The sequence below is a fragment of the Bos javanicus genome, chromosome 13 (assembly GCF_032452875.1).
Source record: "Bos javanicus breed banteng chromosome 13, ARS-OSU_banteng_1.0, whole genome shotgun sequence".
NCBI lineage: Eukaryota > Metazoa > Chordata > Mammalia > Artiodactyla > Bovidae > Bos > Bos javanicus.
The window spans coordinates 75,981,529-76,003,357 of record NC_083880.1 but is presented as its reverse complement, the minus strand read 5'-3'; the positions used below and the strand labels follow the sequence as shown (position 1 = coordinate 76,003,357).

Here is a 21,829-nt window from a genome sequence, read left to right as displayed (position 1 = left end):
AGCTCAGTATCCTAACCACTGGACCCCCAGGGAAGTCTTGAGAGGGAGTAATTTTTAAACACAAAGCGAACTGTAAGTCTTAGCTTTGTTTAGTTAAGAAATTAACAAAGTATTTAAAGCATAAACTCAGAAATAACCTAAAAAGTAATGCTCAAAATTCTCCATGCTAGGCTTCTCAGTGAACTGAGGACTTCCAGATGTTCAAGCTGGATTTAGAAAAGGCAGAGGAACCAGAGATCAAATTGCCAACAGCCACTGGATCACAGAAAATGCAAGAGAATTCCAGAAATACATCTACTTTTGCTTCATTGACTACATTACAGCCTTTGACTGTGTGCATCACAACAAACTGGAAAATTCTTCAAGACATGGGAATACAAGACCACCTCACCTGCCTCTTGAGAAATATGTATGCAGGTCAAGAAGCAACAGTTAGAACTGGACATGGAACAATGGACTGGCTCCAAATTGGGAAAAGAGTACATCAAGGCTGTATATTGTCACTCTGATTATACAACTACTATGCAGAGTACATCATGCAAAATGTTGGGCTGGATGAACCACAGGCTGAAATCAAGATTGCCGGGAGAAATATCAATAACCTCAGATATGCAGATGACACCACTCCTATGCAGAAAGTGAAGAGGAACTAAAGAGCCTCTTGATGAAAGAGGGGAGTGAAAAAGCTGGCTTAAAACGACATACAAACAACGAAGATCATGGCATCTGGTCCCATCACTTCACGGCAGATAGATGGGGAAACAATGGAAACAGTGACAGACTTTATTTTCTTGGACTTAAAAATCACAGCAGATGGTGACTGCAGCCATGAAATTAAAAGACACTTGCTCCTTGGAAGAAAAGCTATGACAAACCTAAACAGCATATTAAAAAGCAGAGACATTACTTTGCCAATAAAGGTCCATCTAGTCAAAGTTATGGTTTTTCCAGTGGTCATGTATGGATGTGAGAGCTGGACTATAAAGAAAGCTGAGCGCCAAAGAATTGATGCTTTTGAACTGTGGTGTTGGAGAAGACTCTTGAGAGTCCCTTGGAATGCAAGGAGATCCAACTAGTCCATCCTAAAGGAGATCAGTCCTGGGTGTTCATTGGAAGGCCTGATGTTAAAGCTGAAACTCCAATACTTTGGTCACCTGATGCCAAGAGCTGACTCATTTGAAAAGACCCTAATGCTGGGAAAGACTGAGGGCAGGAGAAGGGGACAACAGAGGATGAGATGGTTGGATGGCATCACTGACTCAATGGACATGAGTTTGGGTAAACTCCAGGAGTTGGTGATGGACAGGGAGCTCTGGCATGCTGCAGTTCATGGGCTCGCAAAGAGTCGGACACAAATGAGTAACTGAACTGAATACTGAACTGAATGTATGGATATGAGAGCTAGACCATAAAGAAAGTTGAATGCCAAAGAATTGATGCTTTTGAGCTGTGCTGTTGGAGAAGACTCTTGAGAGTCCCTTGGACTGCATGGAGATCAAACCAGTCAATCCTAAAGTGAATCAGTCCTGAATATTCATTAGAAGGACTAATGCTGAAGGTCCAATACTTTGGCCACCCAATGCAAAGAACTGATTCAGTGCAAAAGACCATGATGCTGGGAAAGACTGAAGGCAGGAGAAGAAGGGGATGACAGAGGAAGAGATGATTGGATGGCATCACCAACTCGATGGACACTGAGTTTGTGCAAGCTCCGGGAGTTGGTGATGGACAGAGAAGCCTGGTGTGCTGCAGTCAATGGGTTCGCAGAGTTGGACGCGATGAGCAACTGAACTGAACTGAACATTTTATCAGCAAAGATGGATTTTTTAAAGGATGGTGCATATATGGAAAGAAGAGGGGGAAAAAAGATGTCAAATGCATAGAACAAGCCATAAAAATAATATTGATTTCAACTTATTAACCTGGAAAGATGTTCATCACATTACTGGGAATAATAAAAGATTACAGAACAGCATGCAAAAATCCCTTATTTCTAATATATATTAAAAGTCTACACAGAGGTATGTAGCAAAATACATATAAAACTGTTAGTGCTAGCTTCTATACATATACTTTTATATTGCTTAAATTTCTCTTAAATGTGCATCATTTTAAAAAACATAACTACTTCTTACAAAAAATCAGAAAAGATTTTTCCTTAATTGTGTTAATAAACAATATGCATAAATAAACTGTAAATGAAATTGGAAACTTTTGAAGCTTTGTCAAAGTCTATATTTTAAAACAAATATGTAAATAATTTAATTTATTTAATTTACTTAATTTAATTAAATATTTACATATTTTTAAACAAGTAGTAAGTTATTCATGGTACCATACAAGAATTTGTGAATGGAGAAGGAAATGGCAATCCACTCCAGCATTCTTGCCTGGAAAATCCCATGGACGGAGGAGTCTGATAGGCTACAGTCCATGGGGTCACAAAGAGTCGGACACGACTGAGCGACTTCAAAAAAAAAAAAAAAAGAATTTTTGAAGACATACATATAGGAGGAAGGAGCACACAGCACCAATTTTTGCCTAAATTAACAATGCATTAGGGGGGAAGTTACAGTGAGCTTCTTCTCTTACGCTTCTGATTATAAATACCTATTTAAGCATTGTCTCAAGTACTTATAAAAAAAAAAACAAAAATCCCTGTAGTTGGTTAAAGGTACATTGGTTATTCACCTAAAGCATTCTTAATTCCAATGTATTACTTACCAAAAAGATGACCGTAATGAGAACTCATTACTGCAAATGGTAAATTATACTTCTAAAGAATTTTATCTTAACTAGTATTGGTAATCTAAGTGACTACCAAAAGTCTGTCCTCTTTTCATTAAGGTTACTGTAAAATTTTAATTTCACATACAATTTTAAAATAATTTGAAAAAGATAAAAATTTCTCAAGGATAATTACTTAAACATCCATAAAGGTTTCACGTAAGCTGAATAAGACAAGTAATAAGAAACTTTCACCGCAATGTTATTTTATAATAGAAAATAGAGACAACCTAAGTGGGCAACATCAGGAAAGTGAGTAAGTTATATCCACATAATGAAACACTAAGCCTTTTTAAATGTTCACAATATATTGTAACATATAATATGACCTCATTTCCATTTCTTATGTACCGTGTATTCATAGATAAAGACTGAAAAGGTATACACCAAAATGATATTCCCTGGGTTGTCTCTTTTTTTTAACATTTTAATTTACTATCACCTACAGAGAACAGGTATTAACTTCGTAAGCAATGTTTTTATAATGTCTTTGAATTTTTTATGCATTATATCCAATCCAAATTGAGAAAAGGAATATTTAACAAATGTTTTCAATAATAACTAATAATTTTTTAAAACCTCACCAAATTGCATTTTTTTGAGACCCTTTCTAACACTAGTTGGTTTTATCATGCTCTCCAATTAAAGACCCATCGCTGTGTCCTGGACCCCACACTGTGCACCCGCACCTGACAGCGGAGCGGCCTCTCCTGGGGAGACCCTCAGGAAGCTGTCCTAACAGTGCTTTCTGGACCACTGTGACTTTCTTAATTTGCTGAAACAAAATACGGAAACACTGGGAAGACATAATAATGCATATACACTTTTTAATAAAGCAATTTTCAACTGCATATTAACAAATGCCTATAGCTACCAACCCCTTCCTCAAACGGTCACTGAAAATTCAGTAAAAGATAGTGAATTATTATTAGGCTGGCTAAAAAAATAAAAAGAAATTCCCTGTACATACAATAAATGGTTAACTACTGCTCAGGGATTCTTCATATTAACAGATCACCCTACCTTTAAACAAATTCAGAGTGAACGTCCATCCTGAATGGATTTCTAGAACCAGTGCCAGCCTCAACAGACCAAGAGCTAAAATGAAACCAACAGAGACCAGGGACTTCCCTAATGTAGTGCCATGGAGTTTGAAGATGAAAGACAGACTATGCCCAGAAAAACACCATGCCACAGACAGGGGCAGAAGAGTCTGAGGATATGCTTTCAAGGAAATACAGAGCATATTTATCCACTCAACAACTGAATAATCAACATCTACCATATGCCACGCACTTTATCTAAGATCCCTGTCCTTGTGGAACTCATATTTTATCAGGGAAAGGTATATCACCTTTAAACACAATAAATAAATAAATTACATGGTATGTTAAAAGATCAGTGCTATGAGGGGCAAGGTTCCAGTATTAAAAAGGGTGGTGAGAATAGGCCTCACTAGGAGGGTGAGATTTGAGACATACAGAGATAACAAAGTTAGTCAAACAGATAGAGTGAAAAAGCATTCCTCAAAGACGGCACACCCAGAGGCAAGTACTAAGCCCCATGTGAAGAACAGTACTGAACCAAGAGTGAGGAAGAGAGAGAGAGAGGAACGAAAGGTGAAAACCGAGATCTATCAGGAGCAAAGGGCAGAGGGTCTCATACACCAAGGAAGGACTTTCTTACTAAACGAAATGAGAAAACCTCTGCAGAATAAGGAGATATCGCCAAATGCCAAATGGCTTAGCATTTTAAAATATCTGTCCAACTGTTATGTTATTAACAGACAGAACCCCAGTGGCTCAGTGATAAAGAATTTACCTTCAATGCAGGAGACAAAGGAGACTGGGGTTCAATCCCTGGATCAGGATGACCCGTGGAGTAAGAAATGGCAAACTGCTCCAGTATTCTTGCCTGGAAAATTCCATGGACAGAGAAGCCTGGCAGGCTACAGTCCATGGGGTCTCAAAGAGTCAGACACGACTAAGTGACTAAATATATGGAAGTGAGAGAAAAAGGAGCTCAGGTTTTTGTCCAGCACAACTGAAAGAATCAAATTACCAACAAAGGAGACATGGAAGGCTTCTTAAAGGAAATTTAGAAGGGAAGGTCACAAGTTCAATTTTAGACATGTTGACTTTAAGGTTTTATTAGAAATCCAAATGGGAAGATTTGAGAAGACAGGTGACTATAAAGTCTAGAAAAAGAAGAAAGGTTTATCTCACATAACAGTTGACAAAGACCCAACATATGTATAGTGTATACCTGAAAGAAGAAAACCAAGGCAGCAGAACAACAAAAACAAAAGGAAAAAAAAACCCCTGCAAGTCAAGAAATCTGTCCTGATGTTGAGACAAAAAGGAGAGTGGAGGGGGCCTAAAACTACATATTGAAAGGATTTACTTACTTGAAAAAAAAAATGAGTTTGAACAACCAACACCAATACATAACAGCACCATGAAAAAGAGCCTTTGGACATTCGGGCAAAGACAAAAAAAACTAAGTCACTTAGAAAACCAGACTCACCTCAGACTGTAACAGCGATGCTCTCCGCCCAAAGACAATGGAACGACACACACTCTAGAAAGAATTTTACAATCAGCCAAACCAGCAAGAGGTGCCACCAGCAAGTGTTTAAACATGGCAGAACTCAGACAACACTGCTGCCATAGTTAATCCTGGGGATTCATGTGAGAATGAATGCCAGACAACCCTAATTACTGGAAAGTTCATATCAGCATAAAAATAATGAAATTAGTGGAAATTAAATATATATTTACTTATAAAAGACTGATGTCACAAGGAACATGTTACAATAACTGTATGCTTTGACAATGCTTTCTCTATAATGCCAACCTCCATTAGATCATAGAAAGAGCAAGAGAATTCCAGAAAAACATCTACTTCTGTAACTGATCATGCTAAAGCCTTTGACTGTGTAGATCACAACAAACTGTGGAAAATTCTGAAAGAGATGGGAATACCAGACCACCTTAACCGCCTCCTGAGAAATATGTATGCAGGTTAAGAAGCAACAGTTAGAACCGGATATGGAACAACGGACTGGTTCCAATCCTGAAAGGAGTACGTCAAGGTTATATATTGTTCTCTGCATAGTGAACATCATGAGAAACGCTGGGCTGGATGAAGCACAAGCTGGAATCAAGACTGCTGGGAGAACTATCAATAACCTCAGATATGAAGATGACATCACTCTTATGACAGAAAGCAAAGAGGAACTAAAGAGCCTCTTGATGAAGGTTAAAGAGGAGAGTGAAAGAGCTGGCTTAAAGCTCAACATTCAGAAAACGAAGATCATGGCATCTGGTCCCATCACTTCATGGCAAATAGATGGGGAAACAGTGGAAACAGTGACACTTTATCTTTGGGGGCTCCAAAATCACTGCAGATGGTGACTGCAGCCATGAAATTAAAAGACGCTTACTCCTTGGAAGAAAAGTTATGACCAACCTAGATAGCATATTAAAAAGCAGAGACATTATTTTGTCAACAAAGGTCCATCTAGTCAAGGCTATGGTTTTTCCAGTGGTCATGTATGGATATGAGAGTTGGACTGTGAAGAAAGCTGAGTGCCGAAGAACTGATGCTTTTGAACTGTTGTTGGAGACTCTTGAGAGTCCCTTGGACTGCAAGGAGATCCAACCAGTCCATCCTAAAGGAGATCAGTCCTGGGTGGGTGTTCATTGGAAGGACTGATGTTGAAGCTCCAATACTTTGGCCACCTGATGCGAAGAGCCGACTCATTTGAAAAGACTCTGATGCTGGGCAAGATTGAGGGCAGGAGGAGAAGGGAACAACAGAGAATGAGATGGTTGGATGACATCACCGACTCAATGGACATGAATCTGGGTAAACTCCGGGAGTTGGTGATGGACAGGGAAGCCTGGCGTGCTGCGGTTTCATGGGGTCGCAAATACACACAACTGAGCGACTGAACTGAACTGAAAGAAAAAGAGCCAAACCTCCTGCCTTTCCTACATGAACTGTAACAGTATGACAGTATTAGCATTTGCATATAAATTTGCAGATGAAGGGTCTGATCAATAACATCAAGTATTACAAAGAGAGAAGTAAACAACATGTGTGTCTTAATAAACCACACCACATAAATAATCATCTCACTACAATAGCCCATCTTCAAATTTTTCCCTGGTGATATCCATCTCCTAAAATTCATACCCTTAAGTAGTCCCTTTCCACATGGTGTCAGGGCTGGTGTGTAGGACCAAGAGAATAGAGCAGAACTGACAGTGTGTCAATTCTGGGCTCATAAAGGGCACTGCAGCTTTTTTCCTCCCTATCTCCCTCTCTCCCTGATCACTTGCTCTGGCAGAGTGCCATGAAAGTGAAACAAAGTGAAGTTGCTCAGTCATGCCCAACTCTTTGCGACCCCATGGACAGTAGCCTGCACCAAGCTCCTCCGTCCACAGGATTTTCCAGACAAGAGTATTGGAGTGAGTTGCCATTTCCTTCTCCAGGGAATCTTCCCGACCCAGGGATCAAACCCAGGTCTCCTGCATTGTAGACAGATGCTTTACCATCTGGGCCACCAGGGAAGTTCTTGAGGAAGTCCACAGTGCCTTGAGGATAGGCAAAAAACTAAGACCTCCAACAACAGCCATGGGAGTAAGCCATCCTGAAAGCAGATCTTCCAGCCCCAATCAAACCTTCAGATGACTGCAGCCCTGGGTGACGGCTTCACTGTGACCCATGAGAGACTTGACGCTAGAACCACCCAGCTAAGCCACTCCCAGACTGCTCACCTTCAGAAACTATGGAAGATAATAAATGTTCTAAATTGCTAAGACTGGCATTCTTTTGTTACATAGCAATAGATAACTAACAAACTTGCCCAAAGTAACTGAACCTTAATCTGATCAAATCTTGACAGCCATCTACCAATTTATATTTAAAAAAAAAAAAAATACAGAGAAATAGTTTAAATAACGTAAGGATATACTCAGGGCTTCCCTGGTGGCTGAGACAGTAAAGAATCTGCCTGTAATGCAGGAGAAGGCAGCTCGATCCCTGGGTCAGGAAGACCCCCTGGAGGAGAAAAAAGCAACCCACTCCAGAATTCTTGCCTGGAAAATTCCAACAGAGGAGCCTAGCAGGCTACAGTCCATGAGATCTCAGAGAGTTGATACAACTGAGCGACTAATACAACAACAACAATAAGGATATACTCAGCAAAATCTAGGCAACAAGAAATTCTATAGAAAAAAAAAATTCCAAAGAAGAGAGGCGAAGCAACCAATACTTAAAAAGTACATAAGATACATACCAACCAAACTGCAATGTGTGAATCTTGCTCGGATCTGAGTCAGATTTTTTTTAAAAAGGAGAAGCAACAGGAAGAACTAGAAAATTGAATAGTGACTGTGTATTTGGTGCTGCTAAAGAAATTACTTTAGTTTTTCTATGTAGACTTGTTATGTGGGGTTAGGGGGGATGGGATTTGAAGGAGTTCTTATCTTTTAAAGATTCTTAAGGAAATCGTATGATGCCTGGTATTTGCTTCAAAACAATGTGGAGGAAGAAAAGTATCAGTAACTGGAGACATAAATGAAACAAGATGGGCCATAAACTGATTATTGGTAAACCTGAGTGATAAGCACATTGGAAATACTATACCATTCTACTCTTTTTATGTTTGAAATTTTCCAAAATACAAAGCATAAAAAAAAAGTCGTTGTTTTTGTTTGTTTATCTATCTATTTTTAGCTGTGCCGGGTCTTCACTGCCACGTGGGCTTTCTCTCTAGTTGCGGCCCACGGGCTTCTCACCGTGCCGGCTTCCTTGGTGCAGAGCACGGCTCTAGGTGTGCGGACTTCAGCAGTTGCAGCACATGGGCTCAGCGGCTGCAGCTTGAGGGCTCCAGAGCACAGGCTTAGGAGTTGTGGCGCACGGACTTAGCTGCTCACATGGGATCTTCCCAGACCAGGGATCTAACCCGCATCTCCTGCACTGGCAGGTGGGTTTTACCACTGAGCCACTAAGGAAGCCCCGAGAAAAGCAGTTTCACTAAAAGTGGATCAAGAAAATGATAACCTAAACTGGTTACTAGAATCAGAACAGAATCCTCTAAGCACGAGACTCCCAATTATAGCTGTGCCTCTTACTAAAAATCTCTCCTCCAAGCAAGGATATAGAGTTCTGTGTCTCAAGGCTGAAAAGAGCACACATGTATCCTTTTAAATATGAGAGGCATTTATTAAATCATAAACTGAAATTACTACCTAAATACATATTAGGTTTATTTGGGATGAAAAAGTTTTGGAAATGCATAGTGATAATGGTTGTACAACACGGTCGAGGTACTTACTACTACTGAATCGTACACACAAAAGCAGTACATTTTTTGTTATGTATACTTTACCACAGTAAAATCAGGTATATTACATACAAAATGTATTAAAAAGCATAATTTCATCTTGTATAAAAATATACAAATTGACTATGAAGAATTTAATGAAAAATACTGGAAAAGAGGGCATTTTAGTATAAAATGAAGCAATATTTACCTGCAAAAAGGACAATTACTATTTAAAAAGGCAGTGAAGTATTTGCAACAAGTATTTTTCAAAGGCAAATGCTTTTTATAATGTACAAAATGTATTTTATTATATGAAAATAAGAAAAACTCCAAATAACCTCAAGAAAAGTAGACAATAGTTTATAGAATAAGAAAATACAAATGTCCTTTATACATTTAGGAGGTGAGGCAGAATGCTTAATCTCACTCCTAATATTCAAGATGCAGATATAAACTTTAATAAAATGTATATTAGAAAACTCACCATAGCACTCTGTTATATGCAACATATCCATTAATGATAAATTGATTAATTATAAAAATGATAATCTACTTTAACAAAAGAACTAGATCTGCATGCAGTGATATGAAACCATTTTCAAAATGTAATGTTAAACATAACCAGGTACAAAACAATGTGTTTTTTCTGTACTAGGTACAAAACAATGCTACTCCATGTGCTTACAGCAATTATGTAAATTCTAAAGATACATAGATATGTCGTAAACATATACAAAAGGAAATGGTAACAGTGACTGCCTCTGAGAAAGGAATTAGGAAACAAAAGAAAGTGAAAGGAACCTTCATATGCTTTGGAAAAGTTTGAATTTTGTTAGCTATCTATATATATTACCAATTATTTAAAAAGTAAGAAAAAAATGTTCTTAAAAAAATAGGGAAAGAATCTTACATGTGACCTAACGAGGAAGGTTAAATAAAATGGCCAAGACTACCAACAAGATCCAAAACACAGTTCTCTTGCTTTCCAAGCCTTTATTGTTTTGCTTTTGACTAGTCTGTAAAACAAGTAATAACACACTCTACAATCTAATGTCGAGTTCCATGTCTGATTCAGGAATGTAACCAGAAACACTGCCAATCATATCCTCCGGAAACATAGTGGACTCTTCTTTATGTGCTGTGAGTCTTTAACTAAGAGCTCCTATTTCAAAATACAAGAAATATGAATAACATAAAGGACATCAACGCTCGCTTCCAATATTCAGAAGTTCATCACGAACTCTAAGAGCCACAGAAAGTACCTCAGTGATAGTTCAGAAAGTGCAACGGATTGTAAAAATGTGGTAAGAGGGGCATGGCACGCAACGCATTCGGGAGTTCCTTCTTTTTCACCCAAAGGCCCTTCTTAGTGAGTATTTTGCCTATCTACTTGACACCACATGATGTCTTGTACTTTTCTATGGCAGGCAGTTCCTCTGCTCTCATATAGACAGAAAAAACTTAATGTACCAAAGTTCCTCATGTTCCACAGTCCAGAATTCCATTTGTAACAAACATTAATACAATGTTAAAGTAAATAAATAATCTCACTAACTGAAACTATCTCCCAAGAATTCATTTAAATCCTTCCCTGGATTACTCCAGCCTCAAGCCATCTCCCCTTCCTCTGAACTAAAAAAAGCAATTATTTGTACAATTTATTTAGCAATTAATCCTGCACTGCCTTGTTAAACCTCTTTCATTATTCTCTGAAATGTTATTTAAATCTTCTCTGCTTATCTAACTTTCATGTTTTTATTTCTCATCTCCCCAAATAGACTGTATATAAATTCCTTGAGAGAAAGAGATAAGGCCTTATATTGTTTTGTATCCACATAAAAATACAAACAGGGCTTCCCTGATAGCTCAGTTGGTAAAGAATCCTCCTGCAATGCAGAAGACCTGGGTTCAATCCCTGGGTCAGGATGATCCCCTGGAGAAGGGAAAGGTGACCCACTCCAGTATTCTGGCCTGGAGAACTCCATGGACTGTACAGTCTATGGGGTCGCAAAGAGTCAGACACAACTAAACGTCTTTCACTTTCAAAAATACAAACAGAGTAGCTGGCACTTATTAAATACAAAGTTTTTATTTATTTAAAAAAAAACATCAGTCACATTAAGAAAGTATTTAAAGCCAGGCCAAGTAAGAACCTTCCAGCCAGAGCTGACAGGCCAATGTACTGTTTTGCTGCCCTGACTCCTGAAGCAATGTGGGGTGGTAAAAAGGCCATGGCTTCAATCTGGATCCTCTAGCTTGAGAACCTATGAACATATCGCATAAATTTCAGCTTCTTCATCTCTAAAATAAGAATAATAATGCCTACCTAACTCTATGATCATTAAATGAGGGTTTATGTAAAATCCAATGTTGAGTATTACAGCTGGTATGCCTTATTTTAAAGATTCTTAGATTTTTTTCACTTTTTTAAAGTCAGGTATAGTTGACTTACAATAGAAATTCTTAAGATTTTTTTTTTCCTGTTTTCACACCTTTGAAATCAGAATGTGCTACTGACCACACCCCACAATCGGCAGTTTTACCTTTTCTGAGTACTGGTAGGTAGAATAACACATTGTATACCATGGCATCTTAAACTCGGTTAAATCCGGTAACAACTGGCATCTGCTCTTCCTCCGTCATACTCATTCAAACACCAACGTGTGGATCGGAAACTCATTCAGCATTAAGATGTACATGCCCCCTAATCCATTCAGAGCACCTAGCACTTTGGCGTATAGTATATGCTCAATAAATAGGAACTGTTGCTACTGCTACTCTGAATTCATTCAATATGTGAATACCAGCTACGTGCCTGCCACCATTCTCAGCACTAATGATCTAGCAGTGAACAAAATAACTAACTACCAGCCCTCAGAGAGTTCATATTCTATTTTCCGTGACACAAGAAGGAAAGCCAAAAGCACAAATGAGTTAACAGATTATCTCCAAAATTGAAAAAGCTAAGCAAACCAAGACAGACACTAAAACACAATACTTCTAGGCAACACTACACTGCTTACATTTTCTTTAGAGAAAAATCTTAGCGGAAACACAAAATGAAGTCCTGGAAACAAAGCAGGGCATCCAAACTTTTTTTTCCCCCCCTTATTTAAGTAAGAGCTTCTCTGGTGGCTCAGCTGGTAAAGAATCCACCTGCAATGTGGAGACCTGGATTCAAGTCCTGGGTTGGGAAGATCCCCTGGAGAAGGGAATGGCTACCCACTCCAGTATTGTGGCCTGGAGAATTCCATGGACTGTGTAGTCCATGGGGTTGCAAAGAGCTGGACACAACTGAGACCCTTTCACACACATTATTTAAGTAAAGGTTTGGGAAAAAGGAGAAAAGCCAGAACAGATGTTAGAAGTAAAAAAGAAAATAAAAAGGGGAAGGGGGAGGTGGGGGGGGGGTTGCAGATGCCCGTATACCAAAGTACAGCTAAAGCAGGCATTTACTTTAAGGTTTTCCTCATATCCTGCTCTCAAGCTTGTGGAGTATACAATTAAACAACATTTACTGAATGCCCACAAAGTACTCAGAAAGTTATTAGTCTCAGAGCACACTGCATAAATTCAGCACAATCCAGTAAAAGGATGCTCACTACCTAGTTAGGAAGACTAATTCTAATGAAACAATTTGTTATATATAGCATCTTGTGGTGTATTCCAAGCGCCAAGCTGGGCAGAGCAGACTAGAGGCTTGGTGAAAGAAGTAATCATGAGTTCAAATGAACAAGAAAAACACATAATAAAGAAGCCAGAACTGAACCTTGGATGGGCAGTTTGACAAGAAAGAAAAATAAAACCAAAGGTCTCTAGTAGCTTAAGCCAAAAACTTTTGAGTCACCCCTGATTCTTCCCCCTCCTTCTCTCTCACCAGGCCCCACCCGACCCTGCCATGGCCCCACCCTGAATCCACTGCAAAATTCTGTTGGCTTTCTCTTTGAATATATGCAGAATTTGATCACTTCCTATCACCTCCTCTGCCACCACTGAAGTCCAAGCTACTTTTCCTGGGACCTGAACTACTGGAACACCCCTTCAGAGGTCTCCCTACCTCTTGCTCTCTTATAGGTTACTTTTCACAAAGCAGCTGGAGCAATCTCTGTAAAGCCTAACTCAGTTTATTTGCTCTCCACTAAAACCCCACAGTGCAGGAGGCACAGGTGGGTGTGTGTGTGTGTGTGTATGTGTGGGCGTGCATGCACGCACAAGCACAAAGAAAAACAAGTGGGAAGAGACACACAAAACCTTCAATAATGGATGATGAGGTATACTGGTAATCTATATTTGTTCTTTGATAAAGTAAAGCTTTCTCCTTTGTATTTTTCTGTATTTTCCACATAAGTATAAAATTACTTTTATAATTTAAAAAACAAAATGCTTTTAAAAAAAAAAAAAGCAGTGGAAGGGGGTGAACAATGCTCACAAGATCTTTTTGGAATACCAAAACACAGAACACCTGGAGCGGTTTCCCACTTTGCTCAAAGCGTCACCACTGCCTACAAGGTCCCACTGTCACCTCTCGATCTTCTCTGACTCTACTCCTTTGCTCACAGTGCTCTGGCACACTGGCCACCTCCCTCAAGTACACTAAGAACACTCTCCCGCCAAAGGGCCTTCCCACTAGCTGCTCCCTCCACACCAGTGCTCCTCACTCTACCAATACTCACAAGGCTTACTTTCTGGACTCTACTCAAACATCACTTTCTCAGAGAAGGTCACCATGACTATCCATCCATCTAAAATGCAAGCCCCACAACACAACATACACACCAGCTTCCAGTCCCCTTATGCGTCCTTTTTCCCCCACAGACATTCTGATCACTAGTATATCCTGAACATCTACGGAAAAGCCCAACACATGGCTAGCACTCAATAAATCTCTGTAAAATAAATTGAAACATGAAGGCAGAAATAAGAGTTCAAGGATTTGGGAAAGTGTGAGGACATGTGTGTTTCATGGTTCAGAAACTAAAAGAAAATCAATCTGACAGAAGCAGAGAAGCTTGGAGCAAAGAAGCCTTCCAAAGATAAAGAAAAGATTTGGTTAACAGTGAGCAATTAGAAAAAGCGACAGATCTGAAGGATGGAAAGTTGACAAAGGAAAAAAGGGTATGGGCCAGAAGAAGATTTAGGCTGAGAGGAAAGGGATAGAATAGCCGGAGAGGGAGACGGAATGCGGGCTGAGAAGAGGAAGTGCATGAAGAGGACAGGAGAAGGGTTAGAGGCACAGGAGAGGTCAGGAGGAAGGGAGAGACAGCATAAGGTAGAGCAGCAGGCCACAGGTTGGGGTGGAGGCCCCTGCTATGTCACAAAGTTGTTCCTGTTTAAACCTAAGAGCCAACAGTTCTGAAAAAGATACATGTCATATGTCTTTATTTCCAAAATGTGACTTACAAGTCTTAAAACATCCAAAGATATGTATGTACATCTGTTGCATCACTTTGAATGCTCAAATTCCCCACTGGAGAAGTGGGGAATTTAAATTCACAAAATCTGAATTTTTCAATTTCATTCCTTAATACCACTGTGAGGCATTTGCCATGAAAGAGGTGAAAAAAGGCAGAAGTGGGCAATCACAGCGCATTTGCAATTTACTCTTCGTCATTCAGCTTCACCAGTTTATAGAACTGGGCGACCTGGACTTCCCTCATTAGGAAAAGAGTGTAACTGTTAGCCTTTAAATTTGAAATAGCAAAATAAAAACATAATTATTAGTTTTAATGTAAGGCCTCCTTGGTTCTTTGAAAAGATTAAAAGGAACCTGAAATACAGACTAAAGTCTTTCTTGAATCACACCAAATACTGAGCTTGAGAAAATTTTTTAAACTTTTGTTTTAATTTTCTGAGCATTCTTCAACAGAGTATAAAATCCTCTAAAATAAAATTTTACAAATATTGTGACTAAAAGAATTTTATAAATCTGTATTCTCAGAAGTGTAATATACCTACTGAACATTTAAAAATCAAAATTCGCCTAGAACGGAAATTTTGAAATCAAGATTTCTAAATAACTTTGCAAGTTCAGTGTTATAGCCACACTATTCAGGCAGAGATGAAACATACAGTATACTGCATGAATGTATGCACTGCTCTCTAAAAGCTGGCCGGATGCCATTTTATCATTGATAGAGTAGCTTCAAATTCCACTCACAGTGCAACTGCAGTGGCACTGAATTCAGCAGTATAAGCATGCCTGCATGTTATTATGGGAAATAGTGGAAAATTTCACAGGCTGACATCCAGAATGTCTGCGGTTCTGTTTCATATTTCTTTCTTCCTGCAAAGCAGTTATTAGACCAGTAGTTGGATTTTTTTTTTAAGCTGGAAATTTCCACTGGCTTTTTAAAATAAGCCTTCTTAAATGTAAACTGCAAAACATTCCAAAGTTATAGCATGACAGAAAGAATAAATCAAAATCAGAAAAGATTTAAAATACTTATCTTCAAATCAGGGTAAGGGAACTGGTAAGTAAATTAAAGTGTCACTCTATCCTGGTAAGAAAAAAAAGTGCCCAGGAAGATACTGAGGTGATTTAAGGTTACAATAATGTAATATAAATTCTAAATGTGAAAAATAGCACATTGTGAAGCTGCTGATATTTGATCATAAGCTTAGAGAGGAGGCATTCAAAAGCTAACACAACCAGTAGAACAGTTAGGCACAGAAACCTTGAAAAGACAGACAGTATAGCTTGGTGAAAAAGCAATATATTCCAAACTAAGGTGAGCCATGAAGATTGGGTTTTTCGGTAAGGATTAAAGACAGAACAATGACAAGCCTCACAGGTGAGATTCAGAGTTCTTGGCACCTTCTCATTAGGATTATCCCAGACCAAAATATTTGATGCTTTCATCTTAATTTGTAAAAATAAATGAGAATATAAACAAGGATTTATTGTTTCATTTTTATTAAAGAGGTAAAAAGATCTAGTTCCAAACTACCTAAAAATGAAAAATGACTTATAATACTTCAATACAGTGGCAAATAATTTTCTATGTTTAAGAACTGATATGGCCCAGGTTAACAATTTGCTTCTTTGCATTTATACGAACTAAGAAATGGGATCTATAATACATGGCTGTGTAACTGTTACTCAAGCTTTGAAACGCTTGCTATCCCCCAAAACATACATATGACCAAAAACTTGAGCATTAATACAAAGACATTGCTAACAACTAATAAAGATCTGTACCACCAAAGACTGGAACACTGGTACAAAGTATTAGGAAAACATCTGATAAAAAGATGTATATCCAGAATATACATTAAAAGCATCAAAAAACAGACCTCCTAAAATTCAACACAAGAATGGGGGAGAGGGGGGGAAGCTATATTGATATAAAACAGATCAGCACAACTAACATCTTTACTCCTGGATATTCATCTGTAGAAAACCATAATTCAGAAAGATACATGCACCCCGATGTTTACTGCAGCACTATTTACAATAGCCAGGATATGGAAGGAACATAAATATTCATTAATGGATGAATGGATAAAGATATGGCACATATATTCCATGGAATATTTGTTGTTGGTTCAGTCACTAAATCATGTCCAACTTTTTCCAACCCCATGGACTGCAGCACACCAGGCTCCACTGTCTCCCACTATCTCTCAAAGTTTGCTCCAATTCACATTCATTGAGTCATTGATGTTATCTAACAATTTTATCCTGTGCCACCCCCCATCTCCTTTTGCCTTAAATATTTCCCAGCAGCTCTTCATATTCTAAATGGAATATTTCTCAGCCATGGGGGGAAAAAAAAAAACAAAAACGAAATAATCCCATTTGCAGCAACACAGATGGACCTAGAGATAGTCATACTTTGTGAAGTAGTCAGACAAACATTGTATGCTACTACACACGGAATCTAAAAAAATGGTACAAGTAAACTTATTTCATAACAGAGTCACAGATGCAGAAAACAAACTTATGGTTACCAAGGGGAAAAGAATAGGGGAGGGATAAATTAGCAGACTGAGACTCACACACACTTCTGTATGTACAATAGAAAACTAATAAGAACCTACTGTATAGAACAGAGAACTCTACTCAATACTCTGTAATGACCTATATGGGAAAAGAATCTAAAAAAGAGTGGATATATGTAAAACTGATTCACTGTGCTGTACAGCAGACTCTAACACAACACTGTAAATCAACAATACTCCAATAGAAATTTTTTAAAACATCTTACTTAATGGTGAAAGAGCGACTACTTACCCACTAAGGCTGAGAACAAGACAAAGTTATCTCCCCAAATTAATCAAATTGGTCAAATGGTTCAATGCAACCAAAATCAAAATCCCTACATTCTACTGGAAGCACTAGCCATTACAGTAAAGCCAAAAGAAAAAGAAGATGACACATACTGCTTGGAAAAGAAGAAACAAAACTTATCTTTATTCAGAAACAACACGATCAATGATGTACAAAATCTTCCTAATCAAACTATCTAAAAGCTACTAAAACGAGTGTGGCAAGATACTAGGTGAATATACAAAACTCAATGATACTTATATACACCAATTATTGAAAGTTGAAATTTTAAAAATACTATTTACAATCACATTTTTAAAATATAAAATTTAGGGACCTCCCTTGCAGTCCAGTGGAGAAGGCTCCATGCTTCCACTGCAGGGGGCACAAATTCAATCCCTGGCAGCGGAACTAGGATCCCACGTGCCGTGAGGAGTAGCAAAAACAAAAAAACTTAGGCACATATACATGTTTCAGTGATAAAAGCTTTTATAAGATTGTACACAGAGAGCTACAAAACACTGGTAAGAGAAATTAAAGAAGACCTAAATAAGTGGAGAGATATATAACATGTTCATAGAACAGAAGACAGTATTCTAAGAAATCAATTCTTCCCAAATGATCAACTGACTCAATGCAATCACAATGACAATCACAAGACATTTTGCAGAAATCAACAAGAGTTTAACAATATATAGAAATGCAAAGGACCCAGAATAGCCAAAATAATTTGGGGGAAAAAAAAGCTGGAGGACTTCCCCTATGTGATTCCAAAGCTTGAGTACAGACAGATTGAAATATGCATCAATGGAACAGAAGAGATTTCAAAAATTGACCTACACATATTTATTTGACTATCTGAATTTCAACAAAGGTGCCAAGTCAATTCAATGGGGAATGTAAAATCTTTTCAACAAATGGTGCTGGAAAAGTTCAATACAATATACCAAAATATGACCCTCATCCTTATCTCACACCATACAAGACAATTAACTCAAATAGGTTACAGACCTAAATTTAAGATCTAAAGTTATAAAATTTCTAGGGGGGAAATGAGAAAAATCTTTGGCAAATATTTTTCAAACACAACACAAAAATCAATACACTGAATGCCAGTAACAGTAAAAACTTCTGCTCTTCCAAAGCAGACCACAGACTAAAAGTAAATATTTCTAAAATACATATCTAAAAAAGGCTTTGGGTCTAGAATCAATTCAGTTCAGTTACTCAGTCGTGTCCGACTCTTTGCGACCTCATGAATCGCAGCACGCCAGGCCTCCCTGTCCATCACCAAAACGATAGGATACTGAAAGAGGAACTCCCCAGGTCAGTAGGGGCCCAATATGCTACTGGAGATCAGTGGAGAAATAACTCCAGAAAGAATGAAGGGATGGAGCCAAAGCAAAAACAATACCCAGCTGGGGATGTGACTGGTGATAGAAGCAAGGTCCGATGCTGTAAAGAGCAATATCGCATAGGAACCTGGGATGTCAGGTCCATGAATCAAGGCAAATTGGAAGTGGTCAAACAGGAGATGGCAAGAGTGAACGTCAACATTCTAGGAATCAGCGAACTGAAATGGACTGGAATGGGTGAATTTAACTCAGATGACCATTATATCTACTACTGTGGGCAGGAATCCCTTAGAAGAAATGGAGTAGCCATCATGGTCAACAAGAGAGTCCGAAATGCAGTACTTGGATGCATTCTCAAAAATGACAGAATGATCTCTGTTCGTTTCCAAGGCAAACCATTCAGTATCACGGTAATCCAAGTCTATGCCCCAACCAGTAACGCTGAAGAAGCTGAAGTTGAACGGTTCTATGAAGACCTACAAGACCTTTTAGAACTAACATCCAAAAAAAAAAAAAAAAGATGTCCTTTTCATTACAGGGGTCTAGAATAAAAGAAGTCTTATATCTCAGTAAGATAAACCCAACTTAAAAATGGGCAAAAGATATGAACAGACACTTCACCAAAACAGATACACCAATGGTAAGTATGCAGGCGCAAATATTTTCAACATCACTAATCATTAAAAAACTCAAAGCCACAAATGAGCTACCACTACATACCCACTAGAATAGCTAACATTAAAAAGACTGGCCATACGAAGTGCTGGTGGGGATGTGAAACAACTTGAACTATCACAAACTGCTGGGAAAAATATATAATGGTACAATCATGTTGAGAGACAGGTGGCAGTTTCTTAAAATTTTTAAATGTTACACACTGCTAGGCTTGGCATCCCAGACTTTCACATACCTTCTCCCCATCCCCGGGTTCAGTGAAATAAACAGTATTTGGAAAATTGGTGGGGGGCGGGGGGGGGGGGAGGCGGGGGGGACACACACATTCCATTCCTGGACATTTACTCAAAAGAAATAAAAGTATTTGTGCACACACAAGGCCTTGCAACACACATGTCATAAAAGCTCTATTTCTTTTTTTTTTTTTTTTAAACCTCTATTTCTGATAACCAAAAACTGGACACAACCCAAATGTCCATCAATAGGTGAATGGATAAATAGTGATATACCTATATAACACAACAGTACTAGACAATAAAAAGAAATGAAACTATTAATATATGCAACATGAATAAATCTCAACATCACTATAAGTGAAAGAAGCCACTAAAGAAAAAGTACATATTGTATATATAACTCATTTATAAAAAGCTCTCAAAAATAAAGCTAATCTTCAGTGACACAAGGCAGATGAGTAATTGCCTGAAAATGGGGGAGGGAGGGATTACAAAGGAATTCAGGAGGGATCAGATTTTGGACTTCAGAGGTAACAGATACTTCCACTAAATGTAATTATAGTGGGTTCATGGGTAGACACATTTATTAATACATCAAAACCCAAATCTCACAATTTAAATATATGCAATTGTCAATTACACCTCAAAGTTGGAATAAAAATGCAAGAAAAAAGGAAAATTATGGAAAACTATAGTGATAGAAAGCAGAACAGTGGATGATTGAACACAAAACCCTAAAGAAGCCTGAATGCAAATGAGCAAGAACTTTCTGGGGTGATGGAAATCCTCTGTATTCTGATTGTAGTGACAGTAAAACTGTTTACACCCATCAAAACTCAAACTGCACACTTAAAATGATTGAATTTTATTATAAGAAAATTACACCTCAATAAAGCATCTAGTCAAGGCTATGGTTTTTCCAGTAGTCATGTATGGATGTGAGAGTTGGACTATAAAGAAAGTTGAGCACCAAAGAATTGATGCTTTTGAACTGTGGTGTTGGAGAAGACTCTTTAAAGTCCCTTGGACTGCAAGGAGGTCCAACCAGTCCATCCTAAAGATGAGTCCTGGGTGTCCATTGGAAGGACTAATGTTTGAAGCTGAAACTCCAATACTTTGGCCACCTGATGCAAAGAGCTGACTCACTGGAAAAGACCCTGATGCTGGGAAAGATTGAGGGCAGGAGGAGAAGGGGACAACAGAGGATGACATGGTTGGATGACATCACCGACTCAATGGGTTTGGGTAAACTCCGGGAGTTGGTGATGGACAGGGAGGACTGGCGTGCTGCAGTCCTTGGGCTCGCAAAGAGTCAGACACAACTGAGCGACTGAACTGAACTGAAAGCAGATTTCTAAAATTTAAAAGAGCACATCCAAATGTTATCTAGGCACCTTTTAAACATCTTCAAATATACTAAAAGGAACAAATATATATAGTTACAACATATTATAGTCTATCACCTCATTAATCTACGCTAACTCAAATGGTAAAGAATCTGCCTGCAATGTAGGAGACCCAGGTTAAATCCCTGGGTTGGGAAGATCCCCTGGAGAAGGAAATGGCAACCCACTCCAGTATTCTTTTTTTTTTTTCCCCCCAATTATTTATGTATTATTTATGTACTTATTTTGGTTGTGCTGGGTCTTTGTTGCACAGGCTCCCTCTAATGCAGCGATCAGGGGCTGGCTACTCTCGAGTTGTGGTGTGAGGGCTTCTCACTGTGGTGGCTTCCCTGTGTTGCAGAGCACAGGCTCTAGGGTTCTCAAGTGTCAGGAATTATGGCGAGAGGGCCCTAGAGCACTTGGGTTTCAGTAGGTGTGGTGCACCAGCCCAGCTGCTCCTCAGCACATGGATCCTCCCAGACCAGGAATTGAACCCATGTCCTCCTACATCGGCAGGCAGATTCTCAACCACTGAACCACCAGGGAAGTACCACTGGAGTATTCTTACCTGGAAAATTCCATGGACAGAGGAGCCTAGAGGACCCCAGTCCATGGGGTCGCAGAGAGTCGGACATGACTAACTGACTAACATACACACATATACACATACACACACACACACACACACACACACCAGTTTGATATCCTAACTTAATTTTTAATTTTTATATTTTTATGTTAAAAGGGGAAAAAAAGCACTAGAGTAAATACATGAAACATTTTAA

At 38.6% G+C, this 21,829-nt stretch overlaps 1 protein-coding gene across 10 annotated transcripts in view; it reads right to left on the bottom strand.

Annotated features, from left to right (window-relative positions):
• NCOA3 (nuclear receptor coactivator 3) overlaps positions 1-21,829 on the bottom strand; it is a 122,498-nt gene that overhangs the window by 90,836 nt on the left and 9,833 nt on the right. The gene's annotated exons all lie outside the window — the stretch shown is intronic.